This window comes from Lepidochelys olivacea (assembly GCF_965140295.1).
Source record: "Lepidochelys olivacea isolate rLepOli2 genome assembly, chromosome: 3".
NCBI classification, from domain to species: domain Eukaryota; kingdom Metazoa; phylum Chordata; order Testudines; family Cheloniidae; genus Lepidochelys; species Lepidochelys olivacea.
In genome coordinates this window covers 46,555,266-46,583,075 of record NC_140413.1, presented here as the reverse complement: position 1 = coordinate 46,583,075, position 27,810 = coordinate 46,555,266, and the positions used below count along the sequence as shown (strand labels likewise).

The 27,810-nt window shown below is 43.3% G+C and overlaps 1 protein-coding gene and 1 long non-coding RNA gene across 2 annotated transcripts in view; one reads left to right on the top strand and one right to left on the bottom strand.

The window, feature by feature from the left end:
* The window catches only part of LOC311518581, a 61,910-nt gene extending 40,583 nt beyond the window's left edge, over positions 1–21,327 (top strand). Inside the window, exons 2-3 of the long non-coding RNA XR_014711036.1 lie at positions 7,546–7,741; positions 20,674–21,327. This is a non-coding gene — a long non-coding RNA (uncharacterized lncRNA). The remainder of the gene's footprint in view (positions 1–7,545; positions 7,742–20,673) is intronic.
* The window catches only part of MLIP (muscular LMNA interacting protein), a gene marked incomplete at its 5' end in the record, with an annotated part of 184,683 nt that overhangs the window by 140,904 nt on the left and 15,969 nt on the right, over positions 1–27,810 (bottom strand). The window lies entirely within an intron of this gene.

The following is a 27,810-nucleotide window of genomic DNA, read 5'->3' as shown; positions in this document are numbered from 1 at the left end:
AAAGACTTCACCCTAGAATTTTACCCTAACTGTTTTCATAAAAGTATTCCTATTAAATGAGGTAGGGACATTGCTTTCTGTAGTGAGAAAAAAACCCATAGGTTGGATTTGGGTTGTATATACTGGGAATAATTTATATCCACATGCATATTTTGTTTTCTCACTTTGAAGTATAAAATCACCACTAGAAGCATCTAGAAAACTTCAACAGCTCTCTTCCAGAAAAAAATTTCTATGGCTCATGAAACAGAAGATCACATTACTGGGAGCTACTGTGAAGTCCAAGTAATGCTACACATTTGTACTATTTGACATTTGACACTGATCATACAAAGACACAGGAAAATATTTTGGTCTACAAATTATAGAAGACACCATGGTGGTAACAAGTGGGCTTTTGTTTTCATGAGTGCTCCCAACTATACAGCTTTATGACAAAAGGTAAGAGGACAGGTGACTCAAGATTTGAAGTACAATATCATTGATAACACGTGCTAATTGCACTATTACCTAGAGAATCTGATGCTTTTAAAAAAGCAAATGCAGCCAGTTGCAAAATCTTTGCCAGAATTGCCCAAGATCTTCTTTGTAATAGCTACATGGGTTTATTTGAGTACCAATTGTACTTTAATACTGAAATGCACAGAAAGCACCATTCCTATCTGGAGAACAGCAACACAAAACTCCATTAGCACATCAGAAAATATTTTCCTCTCTTTGATATTATAGTTATATCTTTTTGTTAAAGGTAAAATACTGCACTATATTCAGGAATTACTTTAGAGGAATTCAGAGAAATTTCCACTGAAAGGCTACAACACTAAAAAGTGACTTTCTGAATGATGGTTTTTGTTTTTTTAAGGTTTCAGAGTAACAGCCGTGTTAGTCTGTATTCGCAAAAAGAAAAGGAGTACTTGTGGCACCTTAGAGACTAACCAATTTATTTGAGCATGAGCTTTCGTGAGCTACAGCTCACTTCATCAGATGCATGCCGTGGAAACTGCAGCAGACTTTATATATACACAGAGAATATGAAAAAATACCTCCTCCCACCCCATTGGCCAGCTGGCAATAGCTTATCTAAAGTGATCATCAGGTGGGCCATTTCCAGCACAAATCCAGGTTTTCTCACCCTCCACCCCCCCCCCCACAAATTCACTCTCCTGCTGGTGATAGCCCATCCAAAGTGACAACTCTTTACACAATGTGCATGATAATAAAGTTGGGCCATTTCCTGCACAAATCCAGGTTCTCTCACCCCCTCACCCCCCTCCCAAAAACCACACACACAAACTCACTATCCTGCTGGTAATAGCTCATCCAAAGTGACCATTCTCCCTACAATGTGCATAATTAAGGTGGGCCATTTCCAGCACAAATCCAGGTTTTCTCACATCCCCCCCACCCCCATACACACACAAACTCACTCTCCTGCTGGTAATAGCTCATCCAAACTGACCACTCTCCAAGTTTAAATCCAAGTTAAACCAGAACATCTGGGGGGGGGGTAGGAAAAAACAAGAGGAAATAGGCTACCTTGCATAATGACTTAGCCACTCCCAGTCTCTATTTAAGCCTAAATTAATAGGATCCAATTTGCAAATGAATTCCAATTCAGCAGTTTCTCGCTGGAGTCTGGATTTGAAGTTTTTTTGTTTTAAGATAGCGACCTTCATGTCTGTGATTGCGTGACCAGAGAGATTGAAGTGTTCTCCGACTGGTTTATGAATGTTATAATTCTTGACATCTGATTTGTGTCCATTTATTCTTTTACGTAGAGACTGTCCAGTTTGACCAATGTACATGGCAGAGGGGCATTGCTGGCACATGATGGCATATATCACATTGGTGGATGTGCAGGTGAACGAGCCTCTGATAGTGTGGCTGATGTTATTAGGCCCTGGGATGGTGTCCCCTGAATAGATATGTGGGCACAATTGGCAACGGGCTTTGTTGCAAGGATAAGTTCCTGGGTTAGTGGTTCTGTTGTGTGGTATGTGGTTGTTGGTGAGTATTTGCTTCAGGTTGCGGGGCTGTCTGTAGGCAAGGACTGGCCTGTCTCCCAAGATTTGTGAGAGTGTTGGGTCATCCTTTAGGATAGGTTGTAGATCCTTAATAATGCGTTGGAGGGGTTTTAGTTGGGGGCTGAAGGTGACGGCTAGTGGCGTTCTGTTATTTTCTTTGTTAGGCCTGTCCTGTAGTAGGTAACTTCTGGGAACTCTTCTGGCTCTATCAATCTGTTTCTTTACTTCTGCAGGTGGGTATTGTAGTTGTAAGAAAGCTTGAAAGAGATCTTGTAGGTGTTTGTCTCTGTCTGAGGGGTTGGAGCAAATGCGGTTGTATCGCAGAGCTTGGCTGTAGACGATGGATCGTGTGGTGTGGTCAGGGTGAAAGCTGGAGGCATGCAGGTAGGAATAGCGGTCAGTAGGTTTCCGGTATAGGGTGGTGTTTATGTGACCATTGTTTATTAGCACTGTAGTGTCCAGGAAGTGGATCTCTTGTGTGGACTGGACCAGGCTGAGGTTGGTGGTGGGATGGAAATTGTTGAAATCATGGTGGAATTCCTCAAGGGCTTCTTTTCCATGGGTCCAGATGATGAAGATGTCATCAATATAGCGCAAGTAGAGTAGGGGCTTTAGGGGACGAGAGCTGAGGAAGTGTTGTTCTAAATCAGCCATAAAAATGTTGGCATACTGTGGGGCCATGCGGGTACCCATAGCAGTGCCGCTGATCTGAAGGTACACATTGTCCCCAAATATGAAATAGTTATGGGTAAGGACAAAGTCACAAAGTTCAGCCACCAGGTTAGCCGTGACATCATCGGGGATAGTGTTCCTGACGGCTTGTAGTCCATCTTTGTGTGGAATGTTGGTGTAGAGGGCTTCTACATCCATAGTGGCCAGGATGGTGTTATCAGGAAGATCACCGATGGATTGAAGTTTCCTCAGGAAGTCAGTGGTGTCTCGAAGGTAGCTGGGAGTGCTGGTAGCGTAGGGCCTGAGGAGGGAGTCTACATAGCCAGACAATCCTGCTGTCAGGGTGCCAATGCCTGAGATGATGGGGCGCCCAGGATTTCCAGGTTTATGGATCTTGGGTAGTAGATAGAATATCCCAGGTCAGGGTTCCAGGGGTGTGTCTGTGCGGATTTGATCTTGTGCTTTTTCAGGAAGTTTCTTGAGCAAATGCTGTAGTTGCTTTTGGTAACTCTCAGTGGGATCATAGGGTAATGGCTTGTAGAAACTCGTGTTGGAGAGCTGCCGAGCAGCCTCTTGTTCATATTCCGACCTATTCATGATGACAACAGCACCTCCTTTGTCAGCCTTTTTGATTATGATGTCAGAGTTGTTTCTGAGGCTGTGGATGGCATTGTGTTCTGCACAGCTGAGGTTATGGGGCAAGTGATGCTGCTTTTCCACAATTTCAGCCTGTGCACGTCGGCGGAAACACTCTATGTAGAAGTCCAGTCTGCTGTTTCGACCTTCAGGAGGAGTCCACCTAGAATCCCTCTTTCTGTAGTGTTGGTAGGGAGGTCTCTGTGGATTAGTATGTTGTTCAGAGGTATTTTGGAAATATTCCTTGAGTCGGAGACGTCGAAAATAGGATTCTAGGTCACCACAGAACTGTATCGTGTTCGTGGGGGTGGAGGGGCAGAAGGAAGGGCCCCGAGATAGAACAGCTGCTTCTGCTGGGCTGAGAGTATAGTTGGATAGGTTAACAATATTGCTAGGTGGGTTGAGGGAACCATTGCTGTGGCCCCTTGTAGCATGTAGTAGTTTAGAAAGTTTAGTGTCCTTTTTCTTTTGTAGAGAAGCAAAGTGTGCGTTGTAAATGGCTTGTCTAGTTTTAGTAAAATCCAGCCACGAGGAAGTTTGTGTGGAAGGTTGTTTTTTTATGAGAGTATCCATTTTTGAGAGCTCATTCTTAATCTTTCCCTGTTTGCTGTAGAGGATGTTGATCAGGTGATTCCGCAGTTTCTTTGAGAGCGTGTGGCACAAGCTGTCAGCACAGTCTGTGCGGTATGTAGATTGTAATGGATTTTTTACCTTCAGTCTCCAGCGAGAAACTGCTGAATTGGAATTCATTTGCAAATTGGATCCTATTAATTTAGGCTTAAATAGAGACTGGGAGTGGCTAAGTCATTATGCAAGGTAGCCTATTTCCTCTTGTTTTTTCCTACCCCCCCGCCCCCAGATGTTCTGGTTTAACTTGGATTTAAACTTGGAGAGTGGTCAGTTTGGATGAGCTATTACCAGCAGGAGAGTGAGTTTGTGTGTGTATGGGGGTGGGGGGGATGTGAGAAAACCTGGATTTGTGCTGGAAATGGCCCACCTTAATTATGCACATTGTAGGGAGAATGGTCACTTTGGATGAGCTATTACCAGCAGGATAGTGAGTTTGTGTGTGTGGTTTTTGGGAGGGGGGTGAGGGGGTGAGAGAACCTGGATTTGTGCAGGAAATGGCCCAACTTTATTATCATGCACATTGTGTAAAGAGTTGTCACTTTGGATGGGCTATCACCAGCAGGAGAGTGAATTTGTGGGGGGGGGGGTGGAGGGTAAGAAAACCTGGATTTGTGCTGGAAATGGCCCACCTGATGATCACTTTAGATAAGCTATTACCAGCTGGCCAATGGGGTGGGAGGAGGTATTTTTTCATATTCTCTGTGTATATATAAAGTCTGCTGCAGTTTCCACGGCATGCATCTGATGAAGTGAGCTGTAGCTCACGAAAGCTCATGCTCAAATAAATTGGTTAGTCTCTAAGGTGCCACAAGTACTCCTTTTCTTTTTGTTTTTTTAAGGGCTAACTTAAGACTTCTTGTGACAAACTGGGAAAATGTCTGAATTACATTTTAGGAATATTATGTACGGCTTGGTTTCCCTGTTCAATTTTATATTGCTGCCTGACTGAATGCATGTAGTCAAATCAAAAATGACTACACGTGGGGGTTGTTAAGGAACCTGGGAAGGGTAAAACAATGACTCAGATAAGCCTCTCAGATAGCTGCTTCAAAGGAGTTAAGACAGCAATCACTGAGCCATCAACTGAGGGAAGAACCTACCTGGCTGGCACCATCCAGATTAGGATGTTTTTCTCTTCCTCAGACTGAGATCAGAAGACCATATGTAATTAATAGGTACCCCTGGCAGAAAGGGAGGGGAGAAGCAGTCAGCTCAGCTGGAGGCTGACAGGGCCACAGTGAGCATGCAGTGAGACTGACACATAGGCTGACTGACTTTGGAACCGGATCTGCAGCCACATTAGCTGTCACTGTGCCCAGAGAGAAAGGGAACACCAAAGCTAAAGTCATGTCAACCTAGAGGCTTGTAGGGAATGCCAAACACAGGAGAAACAATAGGCATGTAGGTCTCTCTGATTTTTTAAATCCCCTCTGTAAGCTCTGTGTAGAGTTTGGGCAAAGAAATCATACTCTGTTTTAGAGAAACTGCTTCTGTGTCCCCAACAATTGCATGCTATTACTGATTACCCATGAAGGAGAACTTTGGCAGGGTCAAGTCCCGTTGGACCTGTGAGGTAACACAGTTGGCAGGCAAGCAGGTATAACCCGGAGAGCCACCCAGAGTGCGGTTGGGTTGTGGGATTCCATTCCAAAGAAAAGTGAAGCCACAGACTTGCCACTTAAAAGGGGTGTACTCGGGGGACTGGAAAAGGAAGGACTGTAACACCTCTTAATCGTAGAATCATAGGACTGGAAGGGACCTCGAGAGGTCATCTGGGCCAGTCCCCTGCACTCAGGGCAGGACTAAATATTATCTAGACAATTCCCGACTGGTGTTTGTCTAAACTGCTCTTAATAATCTCTAATGATGGAGATTCTACAACCTCCTTAGGCAATTTATTCCAGTGCTTAACCACCCTGATAGTTAGGAAGTTTTTCCTAATGCTCAACCTACACTGCCATTGAAGCAATGGGTTTAAATTGCAGCTTGTCCTATCCTCAGAGTTTAAGAACAATTTTTCTCCCTCTTCCTTGTCACAACTTTTTATGTACTTGAAAACTGTTATCATGTCCCCTCTCAGTCTTCTCTTTTCCAGACTAAACAAGCCCATTTTTTTTCCACTCTTCTCTCATAGGTCATGTTTTTTAGAACTTTAATCATTTTTGTTGCTCTTCTCTGGACTTTTTTCAATTTGTCCACATCTTTCCTGAAATATGGTACCCAGAATACTCCAGCTGGGGCCTAATCCGCGCAGAGTAGAGCAAAGAATTACTTCTTGTGTCTTGCTTACAATATTCCTGCTAATACATCCCAGAATGATCTTTACTTTTTTTGCAATAGCATTACACTGTTGACTCATATTTAGCTTGAGGTCCACTATGACCCCCAGATCCCTTTCTGCAGTACTCCTTCCTAGGCAGTCAGTTCCCATTTTGTATGGGTGCCACTGATTGTTACTTCCTAAATTGAATACTTTGCATTTGTCCTCATTGAATTTCATCCTGTTTACTTCCGACCATTTCTCCAGTTTGTCCACATCATTTTGAATTTTAATCCTACCCTCCAAAGCACTTGCAACTGTGACTTCTGTTTTGCTTACTTTGTCAAGTTGCTTTGGACCTTATATATGATTTGCTTCGGTGAAGCACCTGGCACAGTTGCAACCATCTCGGTGTTACTCCCTCAGTTTTCTGCATTGTTGTGATTCTGTTCCCTGTTTCCCCTTATTTTATTTATTTTCCTTATCTTTTGTTCCTTTATTTATGCATCCCCCATCCTACTCTAGGTAAGGGCGAGGACTTTCCCTACAGCTGAGATGAGTGCCACAGGAGCAGAGCAGGGAAAGGTGGTATGTTTTTATAACCATATGCAGAACTTTAAGGGAAAAGTAATAAGTTATAAATACTTCTAGGGACTTTGTTCACTTTTTTATATTAAGATACCTTCATAAATAGTTTATAAGATTAATTAATGCTATGAGCGTGTTCCAGATGGGAATAATATGTGCTATAGATAGTTAAAAGCACAGCACTAGAGAAAGTGTAATAGATGGGGATAAGCTATGATCTCTCGGACTCTATAACCATTTTATTAACCACTAAAACATCATTTATTAACCAATTATAAGCTAAACTAATTAACCTTAATGTAAAGTGCGACCTTTGCCATCTTCATTTACCTCTAAAATGAGATGTCAGGTTTATGGTGATCATTATTATAAGGTCATCCCAGTCAATTTTCTGGAAACAGTAGCAAAACATATTTGCAGTCCCTGTGCAGAATGTTCTGCTGTACTACAAAGCCAATTACATTTCCCTCATTCCAGCAGAGTCTCGTTTCTGGTTTTACCTACACTGACATCAGGGGAGTAGCCTCAGAGATACATTTAGCTCATTATCTCATCTCACACTCAAAATTATTCAAAAAAAATTAACACACTTCGCTGAATTATATTTTGTAACAGACTCCAAAATATATCCATGAAAATGTATTTGCTCCATAAAATAACCATTTTGTGGAAACTTGTCTAAAAAGTAAACCTAATTGCATCAGAACTGATTAATTAATCTATGTATCTGCATAGGTGCTGGAACTAGGGGTGATAGGAGTGCTGCCGCACCCCCTGGCTTGAAGTGGCTTCCATCATATACAGGTTCACAGTTTGGTTCAATGGCTCTCAGAACCCCCCACTAATTGTTCCAGCACCCCTGTATATCTGCAGCTGACAAAGAAAGGAAAAGCAAACAACACCCAATTCTCTGCCCTATTCACCCTGACTTGTAAGTATTCTTTGTCTTCTAAATCATATGTCAAACATTTGATGCAGCTAACAAGATAAGCCATTAACCCTGCTTTGGAATGTCTAGCTGAGACATGATCCCAATAATTAAACCCTTTGGGATTGGTAAACCCTCACTGCTTTCATTAGCACAAATCATTGAGTCAGTGTTAAACAAGTGACACCATCGGCTAAATATCATCATCAAGGTTTAGCGGTTTGCTCTCCCCCAGGCTATGTGATATATTGGTTTGAAGATCACTGCTTCTAGAACAACCATATTTTATGACTATTAAAGCAGCTGTTACAGGAATACTGTGGTGCAATGTTGGGCTCATTTACTATTTATGCCATAATACGGTCTTATTTTTTATGGTCTCAAGTTATATCAATAGTACCAATCTTAAAATAAACCTGAAATTGTTTCAGTTAGAGGGAATTCAGAGGAGAACAATGAACATTGTTAACTTTGGTGGGCTTAATTTATGGGGGAAGCTTAACAGAACTAAAACTTTACAGTGTGGCTGAATGTATGTGGGGAGGAGAGTATGTGTTCACAGGCTGGCTATCAGGAAACATTTCCAAACAGTGGAATCTATTGGATACCAAGGAGCATGATGAAAGCTTTATGCTAGAGTCATTTAAAACTGGACAGAGTGCTCAATAATCCACTGGCAAGAGCAATCCTTCAGCGGCAGAGGAAAGTAGATAAGGACCTAATAGATATTTTCCATCTCTAATTACCATAAATCTATAGCTATAGCTTATATTTCTTTCTTTAAACATTTTGATTTAGCCCACATTCCCTTTCTAAACACTGCTGGTATCTGAGATTTTGCCATCATATTTCATTATCGTAGTATGAATAATATTTATGGCTTGATTCTACAGGCATTGGTAGAGCTGAGTTACTCTTTCTGCCCCACAATTGATGAGCTTTTTAGCACAAAGGAAGGTAAAGATAACATAGCTCAACAGATACAGCTGATATTTTCTTGCTTTGTGTGTTTGGAGTTTAATGCAGAGTGTTGTTTTATTTGCAGTGTTTCTGAATGACACTGCATCTGGCAACACTGAATGAAAGTTATATGGCCAGTGTGACACTATACCCCATATTCATAGATATATTGTTGTGATATGAATATGGCATAACTAAGTTGTATTTTATGCAAGATAGGTCATATGCGGTATCATTGGAAAGGTTATGATTTACTGAATGTGATTATCCTATTTGTATGCATGCATTATTTCTGTATCTGAAGTTAGGAATATTGACTATGTAACAATTACAAGTGGGTTTGCACCTGGAGAACACCCACCAGACAAAATGCAATCAGTCTGGCTGGTTAGTCAATGGGTCATTCAGGAGAACAAAAGGATTCTGAAGATGCTAATCCTGGAAAGCTTCCTGGGATGCTGCTTTGACCCTGCAGGGTCATGTGATCATGTAACCTGGTACTGGACTCCATCTTGGACTGCTAGCATTTTTCCACAAAGGGGGTGGGGATCAAACTGGGAAACAAAGGATTCCCACCATATGTAAATCCTATTTAAGGCAGGGAATGGAGTTAATCAGGGTTGATTCTTCACTGAATCCTTGCCCAAGATGACTGCTGAAAACAACTAAGACTGAACTTGGGAAGAAAGGACTGGACCCAGGCTAGAAGGTGTCATAGAATCAAAGAATATTAGGGTTGGAAGAGACCTCAGGAGGTCATCTAGTCCAATCCCCTGCTCAAAGCAGGACCAACACCAATTAAATCATCCCAGCCAGGGCTTTGTCAAGCCAGGCCTTAAAATCCTCTAAGGATGGAGATTCCACCACCTCCCTGGGTAACCCATTCCAGTGCTTCACCACCCTCCTAGTGAAATAGTGTTTCCTAATATCCAATCTAGACCTCCCCCACTGCAACTTGAGACCATTGCTTCTTGTTCTCTCATCTACCACCACTGAGAACAGCCTAGCTCCATCCTCTTTGGAACTCCCCCTTCAGGTAGTTGAAGGCTGCTATCAAATCCCACCTCACTATTCTCTTCTGCAGACTAAATAACCCCAGTTCCCTCAGCTTCTCCTCCTAAGTCATGTGCCCCAGCCCCCTAAACATTTGCGTTGCCCTCCTCTGGACTGTCTCCAATTTGTCCACATTCCTTCTGTAGTCAGGGGACCAAAACTGGATGCAATACTCCAGGTGTGACCTCACCAGTGCCGAATAGAGTACTTCCCTCGATCTGCAGGCAGTGCTCCTACTAATACAGCCCAATATGCCATTTGCCTTCTTGGCAACAAGGGCACACTGCTGACTCATATCCAGCTTCTCGTCCACTGTATTCCCCAGGTCCTTTTCTGCAGAACTTCTGCTTAGCCAGTCTGTCCCAAGCCTGTAGAAGTGCATGGGATTCTTCCTTCTTAAGTGCAGGATTCTGCATTTGTCCTTGTTGAACTTCATCAGATCTCTTTTGGCCCAATCCTCCAATTTCTCTAGGTCACTCCTGACCCTATCCCTACTCGCCAGCATATCTACCTCTCCCCCCAGCCTAGTGTCATCTGCAAACTTGCTGAGGGTGCAATTAATCCCATCATAGAATCTCAGGGTTGGAAGAGACCTCAGGAGGTCATCTAGTCCAACCCCCTGCTCAAAGCAGGACCAATCCCCAATTTCTGCCCCAGAACCCTAAATGGCTCCCTCAAGGATTGAACTCACAACCCTGGGTTAAGCAGATCAATGCTCAAACCATGGAGCTATCCCTCCCCTACCGATCATTAATAAAGATGTTGAACAAAACTGGCCCCAGGACTGACCCCAGGGGTCTGACCTGTGAAAGGAATATCTGGCGTTCTCTGAAAGGAATATCTGGAGTTCTGAGCTGCAAGCAAGAGTAGTTTGTCTTCAAGAATCTCTGCAACCTGCTTAAAACAACATTTAGGGTGAGAAATTACTACTTGTAGCCAGTTTCTTTAGCACATTAAATTTAGTTTGCATGTTTGCATTATTTGCTCAGTAATCTGCTTTGATTGGTTTGCTATCCCTTATAATCACTTTAAATCTATCCTTTGTAGTTAATACACTTGTTTTGTTTTCTTTAAACCAGTTTGTGCAATTCATAACTTGGGGGGGCAAAAAGCTTCCACAGCGAGGGAGAGGGAGATTTTCATTAGCTTACACTGTACAGATTTCTGTGCAGCGCAAGACAATACAATTTTGGGTATACACCCCAGAGGGGGTGTGCACTTGAGTGCTGGGCAATTCCTGAGCTGAGTCTTCCCATACAGAGCTGATTTCAGTGCCTGTGTCTTTCTGCATCTGGGTGTGTCCCTACCTGTCTGTGTGTGTGTGTGCTGGAGGAGGCTTGAGAGCCTGGCTCAGCAGGACAGTATAAGGGGAGCCCAGTCTGGTGGAACAGGCAGGCTCAGTGGTACCCCAGAACATCAGGTGGCACCCCGGGGGGGCAACTCATCACAGCCAGTCCTATACAATTACACGCATGCAATCCTGTTGACTAGAACATGACAGCAGAAATGCCAAATTCCTGGATTTGATTCTAAGCCAAGACCTTGACTTCCCACTGTTTTGCACCATGTATCGCCTTGTGCAGGGTGATTTTAAAGCTCTACCACTCATGAGAATAGATAATTCCAATTTGGTAATGTTTTACACCCACTTTGAACACTGTGCAAAGACAGAGTAAATGCAAGATTTTTTGTAGCCAGGTATATTGTGTATGGCTAGCATTAACACTAGGACTAAAGTGGGCCTTACCTAGTTCAGTGACCCAGCTTGCTACTCTGTGTGTGTGTGTGTTATAACTGTTTAATTTTTTGTCCCTGGCCATTTTGCCACTGCAACTAAAGTAATGTAATATAAACCTTGAAAATAAAGAGGAAGAAACTAGATTTATTTTAGAAGAAATATCCTAAAATAATCTGCTTATCATGATGCTATGTGTGATGTTTAGATATATTGCTGATACTTTATCCTAGAATTTGTGGGATCCAATTTGGGACTTCTTTTTTCATAATAGAAAAAAATGGAAACTAACATGATCCCTTTAAGTAAATCATTCTATGAACATATGGCATGAGGAAGGAGGCACTGAGTACCCCCATCTGCTAATAAATTCAATGGGAATTGAAGGCCTTCAGCAGCTCTAACCTCAGGCCCATCGTTTTGGAAAACACATTGAGATAATAGATGCCTATCTGATACCTAATTATTCTCACTAGACTGTACAAAGGCTGTGAAATAATGTAGTAAAAAATAGGCTAATGAATGGCATTGGCTATGCATTAAAACATCGACAGGTGATTTTCCTCCTGCAATAACTAGATCACAATCCTATGAGCCTCCCATCACAAAAGATGGCAGAGCTCACTGTTCCCGATGATCATCTACAGCATGTTTTAGGTCCTGTCCTTTCTTTGCCTTTTGCATGTGAGTATTTTCTTTCTACTTCTGAAATCTGAGTGTTGAATTTAATGAGCAAAGTTTCACTTAGTAAGACTTTGATCATATCAGCCTTACTCACATAGAGCCAGGCTGTGAGCACCTTACTCACACTGGTGAGCAGTTACTCTCACAAACAGCCTGATTGACTCCCATGGGATAAGTGTGTGGATACGTAGCCCACTGAATAAAGACTAAAGGGGCAGGATCTATATTCAGTTTGGTTCCTTTCCTTCTATAATTTGGTTTGTTTTTGTAAAGCTGTGGCCTCTGTCCTCACCCAGACAAAACTCATTAAAATTCATGCCAACACATCATGATTCTTTGTCTCCTCCAAGTGCTTAGAGCACATATAGAGCAGTCTGTGAGTCTGTTAGTATCTGCAAGCCAAGGGAGTGTTAGCTTGAGCAGTAGGGGCTCATGTCTTTGGACTCGGGGGTTCAGCCCCTGCAGATGAGCTTCAACCAGGAGCACTATTACTTAATGAAACCAATGAGAGATTTAGACTATAAGACTGGGCTTAAGGGGCCAAAGGCAGTCCCCTATATCAGTGTGGCAGCCACAAACCACAACACACAATACTGAAGACTGCAAAATGACAACTTCCTGGAGGTCATCATACTTTGAACATTGTTAATAAGAACACTGTGTCTTGGCTTGAATGGATTGCATACACCGAATAAAAAATGGGCCAGATTGTGCCTTCCTCTGGGGGTAGAGTGGAGGAAAAGACAAAACTCAGATTCCACTTGAGAAGCTCCCTTCAATTTATTTCACTGGGTAAATGGGGCTCCCTCTTTCCCCACAAAAGCCGCCAGAGGTCTGGCATCTGCGTCCCACAGATCTACCAAGACCCTGCAGACCTTGTGGATCCACTGGAGACATAAACACCTCCACACCAGCACCAGATAAAATCACTTCAATTTCACAAATACCAAAAGTGGCAAATTGCAACTAACCAATGTTTAGTTGGGTATATATCAACTCGGTACTGAGTATCTGCAGGCTAAAACTGCAGTTACTCAGTCTGATGGAGTTTACAGATGAAACCAAACAATCCAGTGTCTCATGTGGGACTAACCTGGTGGCTTGGCAATGAGAATATGCTCCCTTTTCTGACTGCACCAGGATTGTCTGCTGAATCTTCACATACTACTTCCTTCCCATTTCAGGTAGAATCTCACCAGGGCAAATGATGTGCTTACGGTCGCATTGTCTTTTCCCAGTACCTCACATATTCTGTTTTTGCAATTATTAGTGAGTTATGCAATTTCCCCTCTGCACAGTGGGAACACTATTCTTCAAAGCAGTCTATTACAAGAGCAAGTGTAACCAAAGACACTTGATTTTCCCACATCAGAATTAACGGTAGAGCAAAACAGACAAGTTCTAGGACAGATGCACTGATGCAGAGAATGAGGTAGTTGTGTTATGTTGTTGCTAAAAGGATTCATCTGCTATGGTAACATATGAAGGGTGTGTGGTTCAGATCCTGGAGCAAGGGAAGAGGAGTCAAGATTCCTGGATTTTATTCCTGCCTTTGTCACTGACTCATGGTATAACCGTAGGCTAATCACAACCTCTCAATGCCCACATTTATCCCTTAGGAAAATGTGTTTAATAATGTGTGTGTGCTGGGAGAATTAATTAATATTTGTATGACACAGAGATCTTGAAAGGCACTGTGTATGAACAGTACTGCCTAGCTAGGTGCTTTGATGAGATCCATTACTGCATCAGGAGACATGCAACACATTTACTCATTTGCCCCAGGTGCTCTCCTTCTCTTGTATATTATTTGTAAACCAAGTACCCTGTGTGCAACAAAAACATATTTTATCAAAGGCATCCTGTCTGACAGAATGTTTTCTGTTTTCACGTTTCTTTCTATAAGCGTTGGATTGCTCTGCATTCTGCTTGTATAATAGAAATGGAAAATAAGCCAAGAATAATAGGCCAGATTTTCTTCTAGTTTAATTCCATTGACTCCAGCTGAGAATTTGGTCCAACATGCCTTCCAGTGCCTTGGTTTTTCATTTCAATATTGGGCTTGAGGTATAAAGTTATTATTTAATTTAGTATTAAGAGCCAGAAGCCTCAATACCACATCTTTCTGCTCCCCACATTTTTGAATGATACTATTGGATTCTTCAGTGCAGCCCAAATGAAATATTTGATGGAGTATTTGGTATGCACAGTCTACTTCCAAGGACAACAGAGCAATTGATCGAATCCAGGACAGGACCATACTTTAGTTAACTACTTTGAGAAGTTTCCCTGTGAATAATTATTACCGAGAAAAAATTGTATATAAGCTGTATGAAACATGTCATTAGCATGAGGATTTCTTCTCTACATCTTTCTTTCCAACTTCTAAAAACGGAATGCAATTCCCAAGTACCAAGCAGGAAACAGATAGCTCCCTCGGCCACATAACAGAAAAGTTTTTTAGGAAAAAGAGTTGAAAATCTGATTGCATAACCTCAAAAGTACAGCTCTTCACTGCACAACTTTTTCTCTCTTCGCTGTCAGGTTGGCATTTAGTTGTGCTCGACATCCTGAATACCTAAACCATTTTAGCATAAGTGACCAGTCCATGGCCTAGACCTTGCAAAGGGATCAGCTAGCTTACTTCCGTAGGAGGGGCTGCACGAATGGACCCCTTTGCAGGATTGACACACTGATGACTAAATTGCCTATGAAGATGGAAATAATTGATTATTACACGTGTGTAATCCTTCTGCCAGATGTTGTCAGCAGCAAAAAACTGGGGTCAATTATTCAGGTGTTCCTTCTGCAAAAACTTAAACAGCAGTTCAAGTCCCCACCCAGAAACCTGGGAAAAATAAACCCTCCCCTGGGCAACCTTAATAGGTAACACTTCTCCTGCTCAAGTACGGAGTCTGTTGTACAGACAAAGAAATTTGGGGGGGTGGGAGGTGGGAGGCGAAGGGGCACAGAATAAACTTGAGAAAAATAAGTAATAATTAATCAGCAGTGTCTGTATATAGCTATTAAGTGAGGCTCCTCCCACTTCCAGGGTGTCTCGGCAATAGCCTTAAACTCAGTCCTCCACAATGGTTATAAGCATCCAACAAAGCCATGAGTTCCTGCCGTAGCTACTTCCTTCCTCCCCTGCCTGCCACGCAACTGCACTCATGCTTTATAGTCCAGGGTTGGAAATTCCAGAGTTTGGACACGACCAGCTCCAGCTTCTCAGGGAAGTGCTTCGTGGTCTGCTCTGGCACTCTACCACATATCCCAGCTGCAACGATCACAGCTTTTATTGATTGCTGGGTAGAGGGGCACTACATGAGTTCTTCAGCTATGTTGCTGCCCTCTGCTGCTTTAGCAAAAACGGCCTCTAAGCCACCTCTTCATCACACACAAGGTGTCTTCGCACCACCTCTTTTCGAAGACTTCAGAGAAAAAGACCACTTGCATATAGGACCCTGCACAGGGCTCTTGCCACCAGGAATGCAAAAAAAAAAAAATCTTATCAGAAGATCTAAGTCACCTCTTTAACTTTGTGCAGACTGCAGTACCCAACCATGCCAGCCTGTGCTTTCGGGTAGAGTCACCTTCACCCCAGGCATATTTGGTGCAGTTCTCTTGTACTTTCATTTTCCAACAGGGATAATAATGTTTTATTATCCCCAAGCTTAAAATTGAACTGAATTTTTACCAAAAATAACCAAAACTGTCACATAACAAATGCAAATGAGGACTGGCCCATTCAGTCATTTCCCCTTGCTCACCAACAGATGGCATCAGTGAGCTCTTTCCCTTATGGAACATCTGTTTGCATGCAATTCTGATGCAGCTCTGAGCTGCTTTCCTCCCTATTCACCAACAGGTGTCAAAAACAAGCTCCCTACTCTCCAGGACTTCAGACCACAGGGCTTACCTCTGCAGTATATACCCCTACGTTATTCTTCTCAGTCATTGTATCCCCTATCATGCTAGTGAGAGATAGAAATTAGATCTTGTGCATTCGTCAGATATACCAGTACATGTGATACAGCCCTTTCAGTCAGGTCATGTCTTGGTAAGCGCTTTATGACCATGACCCATGGCTCTTTGATCAGACCTGCTGTCTGAAGTCTGCGTGCCTAACTGCTCTCCATTAGCAAGGGACTAGAGCTGAGCAGCTGAGCTTACTATATGTCATTTGCCTGGTGAACTCATGTGGCAAACTGGGAGTTTGGGATAGCATGTGAAATGCTCTCCCCTAGGTTCAGGGATACCCTCAATAGTGTGATAGCCAGCAATAGATCAGTGGTTGTGACCTGCAACAAGCATGCTATGTTTTCTTTCCTGTCTGAAGCCAGGAGAGACTTCCTGTGTGTAAAGTGAAAGCTGGTGGCTGTGCTAAAGGAAAAGATTCTTGAATTGGAAGGACAAGTACAGACTCTACAGAGTTGCAGAGAAGCTGAGGAATTCTTAGACAACTAGATTCAAGCAGCATTACTATACCAGATTCCAGAGAGTAAGGTACTGGCCTCCAAGAAATCAGAGGAAATCAGAAAGGAGACTTGGCAATTCCTAGCTACCAGAGGCAAGAAGATGAGTCTGCATTCTGTGTGGCTGGAGACAGATGAGAATGGACAGGCTGTGACTACCAGAGAGAAGAGCACCGGGATGAATTCCTCACAGGATGAATTTCCAATCCTTACCAGGTCTTCAGCATGGAAAATGGGGAAGACATCTGAAGATCTAGCTGACCACATTAAATGGAGAAGTATATGGGACATACCTGTGGATGGCTGTTTGGCCCAACCTGCAAGAAAATCAAGTGTGTCCATAAAGATCTACAACTGTCCAAGGAACACAATCCTTGCTGGGGATTCACTGCTCAGAATAATTTTAAAAAAAACAAACATTCTGCAAGGGACGGGCAGACAACAGGATGATGTGCTGTCTTCCTGGAGCCAAGGCATGAGACATCACTCTAAAACTGGACAAGCTTCTGAAGTCAATGGGCAAAGGTCCACTGGCAGTGGTGCATATCGACCCTAATGACATGGTCATGGGATACATTTCGGCACTGTCAATATCATGGGATACCTCAGATATAACAGATTACTTCAGGGAACTCAGAAGCATTCTGAAGGAGAAAAATGTTCAAATGATCTTCTCAGAGATCCTACCTGTCCCATGAACAAAGGAAGATGGGCAGAAGATTCTGGAAGTGAACCATTGGCTAGGTAAGTGGTAGAGGGTAAGTGGAACCACTGGTCCACCTTCTATAGTTTGGATGGTCTTCACCTCAGCAAAAGAGAAGCCAGGGGACAGGCTGGGTAGGGTAAAGCAGTCATGAGGGCATTAAAACTAATAATAAAAGGGGAGGGTGACATGAACATTCATTTAGCAAAAAATATAAAAAAGTTTACTAAACTTATCGCAACACTAAAGGATCTGAAGAGAAGAAATTCTTCAGTTGCGTGTGCATCAATGCTAGGAGCCTAGGTAATAAGAGGAACTGTAATTGATCAGTTATGAGCACAAATTTGATCTAGTTGGTATTACTGAAACTTGGAGAGAAAATTTATGTGATAGGAATGTAAAATCAACAGTTATAACCTATTTAGGAAGGATCCAGTGGACAAAAGGAGATGGGGAGTGGCACTCCATTTCATAAATGACATTTGTCAGTGACACAAACCAGTAATCCGAAGAAAGTTCTCTTTAATGCTTATGGATCAATGTCCAAAAAGATAAAGTACAGGGCAGAGTATTAGTTGGTGTCTGCAGCAGAACACCAAATCACACTGTTTGAGGATGACTGGCTCCTTAAGTACGTATTTATATTGTGTAGGGAAAAAAGCTGTGTTATTATAGGGACAGATGCTAGAGGTTTATAAGTGTTATAGATGATAATTTTCTTACTCAAAAAGTGTTGCATCCAACATGGGGGAATTCAATATTAGACCTCATCTTGACAGATAAAGAGGAAATGAGCACAGAACTAAAAATTAGTGAAGAGGTGAGGGCAAGGAAACATGATTTTTTTTTAAAAGGGAAATCATGCCTCACCAATCTACTAGAATTCTTTGAGGGGGTCAATAAGCATGCAGACAAGGGACATCCAGTGGATATAGTGTATTTAGATTTCCAGAAAGCCTTTCACAAGTTCCCTCACCAAAGGCTCTTAAGCGAAATAAGCAGTCATGGGATAAGAGGGAAGGTTCTCTCATGGATTGGTAACTGGTTAAAAGATAGGAAACAAAGGGTAGGAATAAATGGTCAGTTTTCAGAATGGAGGGAGATAAATAGTGGTGTCCCTAGGGATCTGTACTGGGCCCAGTCCTATTTAGCATATTCATAAAAGATCTGAAAACAGGGGTAAACAATGAGGTGGCAAAATTTGCAGATGATACAAAATTACTCAAGATAGTTAAGTCCCAGGTAGATGGTGAAGAGCTACAAAAGGATCTCACAGAACTGGGTGACTGGGCAACAAAATGGCAGATGAAATTTAATGTTGATAAATGCAAAGTAATGCACATTGGAAAACATAATCCTAACTATACGTATACAATGATGGGGTCTAAGTTAGCTGTTACTAAATTAGCTGTTATCAAGAAAGAGATCTTGGAGTCATTGTGGATGGTTCTCTGAAATCATCCACTCAGTGTGCAGTGGCAGTCAAGAAAGCAAACAGAATGCTGGGAATCATCAAGAGAGGGATAGAGAATAAGACAGAAAATATCATATTGCTTCTATATAAATCCATGGTACGCCCACGCCTTGAATACTGCATGCAGATGTGGTCGCCCCATCTCAAAAAAGGAATTGAAAAAGGTTCAGAAAAGGGAAATAAAAATGATTAGGGGTATAGAACGGCTTCTGTATGAGGAGAGCTGGAATGCTGTGTCCAGTTCTGGTGTCCACAACTGAAGAAAGATGTTGATAAATTGGGGCAGGTTTATTGAAGAGCCAGGAGAATGATTAAAGGTTTAGAAAACATGTCTTATAGTGATCAACTCCAGGAACTCAATCTATTTAGCTTAACAAAGAGACGGTTAAGGTTAAGAGATGGTTAAGGTTCCCAGTCTGTAAGTACCTACATTGGGAAGAGAGACTGGATGGTAAAGGGCTTCTCAGTCTAGCAGATAAAGGTGTAAAAAGATTCAAGGACAAGACTTGGAAATTCAGACTAGAAATAACACCCCATTTTTGAACAGCGAAGAACAATTTACCAAAGGCTGTGATGGATTCTCCATCACTGGCAATTTTTAAATCAAGATTGGATGTTTTCCTATAAAATAGTTTAAATGGGAATTAATCCAGGGAAGTCCTATGCCCTGTGTTATGCAGGAAGTGAGACTAGCTGGTCCCTTCTGGCCTTATAATCTATGAATCAGGACATAGTACAATATGAAATCAGGTTCTGTGAGAAAAAACTACAACTGTCAGCATCAATTATTCAAAAATGTGTGGTGCATAAATAGGCAAATCTAAATATAAACTATAATAAAATTATGAAAGAAAAATAAATAGAAAAGGATAAAAGGCATCAAAGAAAATGTATGTAAATTATTTAATGCCATTGATGTATCTACTAGGGTGTCACAGGTTCAGGTCTTTCAGAACTCTTTTAAAACCACAGTGCTCACCATTAAAAATCATGCCCATTGAACACGTTAGCACTTTTTACAACAGTAAGAATATTTCGCCTGGGACCCTGGCCATATTTCAATCCAAAATTTCCCTGCAGGTTCATTTATCTATAGTAGCCTTAACTTCCCACCTAAAGGGTCGTGCACATACACTGTTAAACAGCTGCCACCCACACTCTAACCCAAAGGTACCTGTATTTCAGTGGTGAACTAAATCCTTTTATAAAACAGGCAATAAAAGTGAGCATTGATAATAGCTATTTATGGGCCAGATTCTCTGCTGGCATAATCCGTGCAGCTTTATTTAATGTGTTCAAAGCATTCACTATCTAATCATTAATAAGATCTTGGTGAAGTAAGTATTTCAGTGTACAGAAAGGTGAAGTGATTTATACAAAGCTTTGCCCTAAGTTAGTAGTAGAGGCAAGATTAGGACTCATGACCCCCAACCCTTTGTTTATTCTTCTAGACCATTAGATAGCACAAGTTGAAAAGTACTTTGGAATCCTTGGAGAGGAAAGGCACTATATATATTTAAGCTATTATCTTCTCATTAGTGGTATGATTGAGATGACGAGTACAGAACACTTGCATCATGATAATTTATTGAAAATTAGACGGGGCCCCCAAACCGGAACAGTAGATCTAAACTATCTTGAACTTGTGATCTAGATATGGACTTCATGGTACAGACCCTTCTCTATATGATGGAGCCAAACTGGATCTCTGGTAGTTTGGTTACAGTTCTAGATCTGAACTTCACCACTCAGACCCTACTTTACTGTGGCAATGAATGCTCTGACACAACAGCAACTGAGCTGTATAGAAACGGGCATGAAGAAATAATTTCTCTCTCTTTCTTTTTGGAGGAGGGACATCCTTGGGACACCAGAATATTCTACCAGAAGTAAAACGGACTTCCTCACTAGCTACTCAAGAGGCTGCTAATACCCTAGTAGCTGCACAAAATGACACTCCGGAAAACAAGAATGCTTCTAGTGCTGGAGATTCTTGGATGCTTGCTGACTGACTCAGCTGAACATGGGATGACTTGTGATGTACTTAAATCATGTTTTCCCTCTACCATTTGTGCACTTTGAACTAATTAAAGTGAAAATATTATTCCTAATAACCTAGAAGAAATCAAATAGCGCAGACTTGGTAAAGACTTGACATCAAAGTGTAAATTCATTTGCAAAGCAGTAAGTAGCACTTTCTGCCAACCCATCGCTGTAGCAATGAATTCCTCTGCCATTAGAGAGAGAAAAGTTGTGGAATGGATTTGTGTTGTCAGGCTCAGAGCCAAGAGTTTTACAAGCTAATGTTCACACTGTCAGAGGCAGAGACTGGCCTTGTTTTTATTCTCACAGTAACTTTTCCTCACTGATCCACCAGCAGCATCTGCCTCTGTGGATAATGTTCACCTGCCATCCCACTGAAGAGTAAGGGGCAGAATGGCTGCCAACAATAGGGACAAAAATAGAAAAATTAAAAGGAAGGAGGGAGAACACACACAAAGGAGGAAGCATTAATCAAAAAATTCTCTGTGACCTTTAGAGCAGCTGTACTTAGAATCCTCTTTAAATTCCTTATTAAACATTTAAATCTTCCCAGAAATGGGCTGTCTGTGATTAGTGGACAAAACTGAGAGTCGTTTGAAAAGTATTGTTATGAGTTGGGTGAAACCTTGTTATGGGTTGAGTTAAACTTTGTTAAGATGCATGTTAACCCTTCACTTAAGGTAGTTGAAAGGAACATTTATGGAGCCACACCTAAAACCAGGCCTAACAACATCTGGGCATGAACTAGCACCATGTGGGCCAAGGGTTTGTCTTGGTCTACACTAGCACTTCTGTTGGTAAGGGGAGTGGAAAAAACACACTAAATTTCCAACATAAATTTCACTAACAAAAATGCTGGTGTAGACAGCACATGCCGGCAGGAGAGATTTCTCCCACCAGCAAAGAGCAGCTACATGGGAGACCTTATATCTATAGCAGTAGAGCTGTGCTGCTGTAAGGTCTGTAGCACAGACATAGCCTTTGACTGGGTATTGTGACCAGGTGGGGGATGGGAGAGAAGTTGCTTGTGTGTGTGTATTCATTTAACTGGGTATTGTGAGCAGGCTGGGGGTGGGGAGGTGCAGAAGAAGGGTGAGAAAGACAAGCTGGAAACTAGGGAGGCTAAGAAGCAGGAAGAGAGCCGAGCACCTGTATACACAAGTTGACTCTGGAAAAAGCTAGAGCACATGCTTTTGGGGCTGTTAGCTAAAAAGACTTGGGACTATAAGCTAAGAAACTGCTCCTTTTGTTCTTGATGTCACAATTCAGGGCAATTGCACTTATATTCCCCCTCTATGCTCTAACAAGGACACCAGCTCTTATGATTCTGGCTCCCCATACGTCAACTCTCTTGGGTGGAGACCTTCAGGTCTCTTCCTTCTGGCCATGATATTTCCAGACTTCACAGTTCCCTGCCTGCACTGTGAATTCTCCTATAAATAAGGCCACTCAAAAACCAAACTCTGCTTTGCTTTGCTTTCTCTTCAAAAGCTATGAACAGTTGTAATTGCCCATGGTTTTAAGTTACCACACCACTCTTTCTAAGCAAGCACATTTATTCTCAAGGTGAAAGCATTACAGAGAAAACATATTAAAAACAAAATAATCTATATGCACGCTTACCGAAGATCACACACTCCCACCTCTAACAAGGGCTCTGGTCAGTGTCAGTTCTTACAGTCCTTATTCCTTAAAGATTGAGGTCTACCTCTGGGACAGAAGGTCCTGTCCGTTGCTCAGGTCAAAAAGGGGCAACAACATTTTTAAGAGGGGAGTAAAACCCATTTAGTTCCATATCCACTGCTTTAAGATGGATGAGTTTTCACTGTGAGTTCTCTCTCTCTCTCTGCTGCATGGGAGGACTAGGCCTTTAAGAAAATATATAGCAGCAATTCCACACACACTCAAGAAACCTGCAAATGAGACCAACAAAGAAGAACAGGCCACACCAAAGATCTTTTTGTAAAATGGGCTTCTCCTCGTGTGGCCTGCACCATCTGCTCTCCAGGCTGCCTGGTGAGGGGTTGACTTCCTGATCCATAATTGCTTCCTGGAGCGATGCAGCTCCCAAAGAGGGCAAGTGGTTACATGCCACAACTTGGACAATAGTGTGTAAGATTCCACAATGGTCTGAGCCCAAACTCCTCAAAACAGGGCTATACCTGCTGCAACATTCATGCAAAACACAGGTGAGTTAAAGAGACTGGGCTTAACACTCAGGTCTGTCCAAAATAGGCTTGGTGTAGGATCCAGGGAGAACAAAGGTGGCTGTCCCACAGGAGCCCCCCAACATGCTTATATGGGAATAGTCCAGGATGGGGCTGCATAAAGCCTGCTATGTCTGCCCTACTCCACCCAGGGATCCCCCTATTCTGAGTTAATCCTCAGGTAATCAGTTAAACCAGGGGTGCCCAACATTTGACCTGCTAGAGCATTTAATAAAGCCCGAGGCCTGCTTCAACACAATATACTAATGGCATTTTGTCATCGTTTTTACATCATTTTAGTTTACACAAGTGTGTAAATAGACTGTACTGTACATAGAAACAACCTATCTAAATACAACCAAAACAAGCTGAACCTAAAATATAGAGAGATCAATACAGGTGACTTAAAATCTTAGTAACATATGTAGAATGTGTTTGACCCACACAAGGATGCACTTAGTTTATGTGGCCCTCCTATGTAATAAGGTTGGGCACTGCTGAATTAAACTAAGCCAGTTTTGCATTGATGGAATGACACAAAAGTAGTTACCGTGAGAGCCATGATCTGGCCTAGTGTTACAACTTTAAAGCAACTTCCCTTCCATTGGTCTGGTTCTCTGCTCCCTGTACGTTATTTTAGTAGAGCTGTTTACTCATAAGAGTAGTTGGTGCAGAAGCCAAACATCTACTTGATACTATCCAGTCTGTCAGTCACCAGTATGATTCATTATCAACAGGCTCATCTTCCATCTTTTTGGGCACAGGGCGTGGAACTGCTAAGAATAGCAGCAGAACTTGGCTACAGACTATTTTGCTGGGGTACACTAAAATCTTATTGTGTGACTCATTCTGGTGACTGAATTGCTGCAGCCCTACTATTAAAGAAGGAGCGGGATAGTAAGAGAAGAAGTGCTCTTTAAAGGGTTTTAATATGTGCTAGAAACCGGCCCTATCCCCTCCATTTCAAAGCAGTGATGTCAGTTAGCCATGCAGCTTCCATCAGAATTAATTGCTTTCATACACTAAAACATCCACATAGGTTATTTTTTTAAATGTATAAGCATGTTTTTTTTCTAAACCAAAGCTAAGAGATCAGCTTTAAGCACAACCAAAGCAGCACTTGAGCTTGGATGGACATCTCAGAGCTGTTTGTGTCAAAGGGTATGTCTACACTACGAAATTAGGTCGAATTTATAGAAGCCAGTTTTTTTGAAATCGGTTTTATATATTCGAGTGTGTGTGTCCCCACAGAAAATGCTCTAAGTGCATTAAGTGCATTAACTCGGCGGAGCGCTTCCACAGTACCGAGGCAAGCGTCGACTTCTGGAGCGTTGCACTGTGGGTAGCTATCCCACAGTTCCCGCAGTCTCCGCTGCCCATTGGAATTCTGGGTTGATATCCCAATGCCTGATGGGGCTAAAACATTGTCGCGGGTGGTTCTGGGTACATATCGTCAGGACCCCGTTCCCACCCTCCCTCCCCCCGTGAAAGCAAGGGCAGACAATCATTTCGCGCCTTTTTTGTCTGCTGCCAGCCAAAGATGTAAAGGATCGATGGAGTGGGTCAGAACAAGACATAGACCAGATTTGTTTTGGACTCATTTTCCTCCTCCCCTGTCTAGATCACACTGCAGTCAGTCACAGAGAAGGTGCAGCGAGGTTAATCTAGCCATGTATCAATCAGAGGCCAGGCTAACCACCTTGTTCCAATAACAATGATAACTTTGGTGCACCATTTCTTATTGGAACCCTCCGTGCAGTCCTGCCTGAAATACTCCTTGATGTACAGGCACACCCTTTGTTGATTTTAGCTCCCTGAAGCCAACCCTGTAAGCCGTGTCGTCAGTCGCCCCTCCCTCTGTCAGAGCAACGGCAGACAATCGTTCCGCGCCTTCTTTCTGTGCGGACGCCATACCAAGGCAAGCATGGAGGCCGCTGAGCTCATTTTGGCAATTAGGAGCACATCAACCACCACACGCATTATCCAGCAGTATATGCAGCACCAGAACATGGCAACGCGATACCGGGCGAGGAGGCGACGTCAGCGCGGTCCCGTGAGTGATCAGGACATGGACACAGATTTCTCTGAAAGCATGGGCCCTGCCAATGCATGCATCATGGTGCTAATGGGGCAGGTTCATGCTGTGGAACGCCGATTCTGGGCTCGGGAAACAAGCACAGACTGGTGGGACCGCATAGTGTTGCAGGTCTGGGACGATTCCCAGTGGCTGCGAAACTTTCGCATGCGTAAGGGCACTTTCATGGAACTTTGTGACTTGCTTTCCCCTGCCCTGAAGCGCATGAATACCAGGATGAGAGCAGCCCTCACAGTTGAGAAGCGAGTGGCGATAGCCCTGTGGAAGCTTGCAACACCAGACAGCTACCGGTCAGTTGGGAATCAATTTGGAGTGGGCAAATCTACTGTGGGGGCTGCTGTGATGCAAGTAGCTCACGCAATCAAAGATCTGCTGATATCAAGGGTAGTGACCCTGGGAAATGTGCAGGTCATAGTGGATGGCTTTGCTGCAATGGGATTCCCTAACTGTGGTGGGGCTATAGACGGAACCCATATCCCTATCTTGGCACCAGAGCACCAAGCCGGCGAGTACATAAACCGCAAGGGGTACTTTTCGATAGTGCTGCAAGCTCTGGTGGATCACAAGGGACGTTTCACCAACATCAACGTGGGATGGCCGGGAAAGGTGCATGACGCTCGCATCTTCAGGAACTCTGGTCTGTTTCAAAAGCTGCAGGAAGGGACTTTCTTCCCAGACCAGAAAATAACTGTTGGGGATGTTGAAATGCCTATATGTATCCTTGGGGACCCAGCCTACCCCTTAATGCCATGGCTCATGAAGCCGTACACAGGCAGCCTGGACAGTAGTCAGGAGCTGTTCAACTACAGGCTGAGCAAGTGCAGAATGGTGGTAGAATGTGCATTTGGACGTTTAAAGGCGCGCTGGCGCAGTTTACTGACTCGCTTAGACCTCAGCGAAACCAATATTCCCACTGTTATTACTGCTTGCTGTGTGCTCCACAATATCTGTGAGAGTAAGGGGGAGACGTTTATGGCGGGGTGGGAGATTGAGGCAAATCGCCTGGCTGCTGGTTACGCGCAGCCAGACACCAGGGCGGTTAGAAGAGCTCAGGAGGGCGCGGTACGCATCAGAGAAGCTTTGAAAACCAGTTTCATGACTGGCCAGGCTACAGTGTGAAAGTTCTGTTTGTTTCTCCTTGATGAAACCCCCCGCCCCTTGGTTCACTCTACTTCCCTGTAAGCTAACCACCCTCCCCTCCTCCCTTTAATCACCGCTTGCAGAGGCAATAAAGTCATTGCTGCTTCACAGTCATGCATTCGTTATTCATTCATCACACAAATAGGGGGATGACTACCAAGGTATCCCAGGAGGGGTGGTGGAGGAGGGAAGGAAAATGCCACACAGCACTTTAAGCACAGCACTTTAAAAGTTTACAACTTTAAAATTTATTGAATGACAGCCTTCTTTTTTTTGGGCAATCCTCTGTTGTGGAGTCGCTGGTTGGCCGGAGGCCCCCCCACCGCGTTCTTGGGCGTCTGGGTGTGGAGGCTATGGAACTTGGGGAGGAGGGCGGTTGGTTACAGAGGGGCAGCAGTGGCAGTCTGTGCTCCAGCTGCCTTTGCTGCAGCTCAACCATACACTGGAGCATTCTGGTTTGGTCCTGCAGCAGCCTCAGCATTGAATCCTGCCTTCTCTCATCACGCTGCCGCCACATTTGAGCTTCAGCCCTGTCTTCTGCCCGCCACTTACTCTCTTCAGCCCTCCACCTCTCCTCCCGGTCATTTTGTGCTTTCCTGCACTCTGACATTATTTGCCTCCACGCATTCGTCTGTGCTCTGTCAGTGTGGGAGGACAGCATTAGCTCGGAGAACATTTCATCTCGAGTGCGTTTTTTTTTCTTTCTAAGCTTCACTAGCCTCTGGGAAGGAGAAGATGCTGTGATCATTGAAACACATCCAGCTGGTGGAGAAAAAAAAAGGGACAGCGGTATTTAAAAAGACACATTTTATAAAACAGTCGCTACACTCTTTCAGGGTAAACCTTGCTGTTAACATTACATACATAGCACATGTGCTTTCGTTACAAGGTCGCATTTTGCCTCCTCCCACCGCGTGACTACCCCCTCAACCCTCCCCCCTCCCCGTGGCTAACAGCGGGGAACATTTCTGTTCAGCCACAGGCAAACAGCACAGCAGGAACGTGTCCCTGAAGAAAAGCACCCTATTTCAACCAGGTGACCATGAATTATATCTCACTCTCCTGAGGATAACACAGAGAGAGAAAGAACGGATTTTGGTTGAATGCCAGCAAACATACACTGCAATGCTTTGTTCTACAGTGATTCCCGAGTATGTGTTACTGGCCTGGAGTGATAAAAGTGTCCTACCATGAAGGACGAAATAAGGCTGCCCTCCCCAGAAACCTTTTGCAAAGGCTTTAGGACTACATCTAGGAGAACCGCAAATGCCAGGGCAAAGTAATCCTTTCACATGCTTGCTTTTAAACCATGTATAGCATTTTAAAAGGTACACTCACCAGAGGTCCCTTCTCCGCCTGCTGGGTCCAGGAGGCAGCCTTGGGTGGGTTCGGGGGGTACTGGCTCCAGGTCTAGGGTAAGAAACAGTTCCTGGCTGTCGGGAAAACCGGTTTCTCCGCTTGCTTGCTGTGAGCTATCTACCTCCTCCTCATCATCATCTTCTT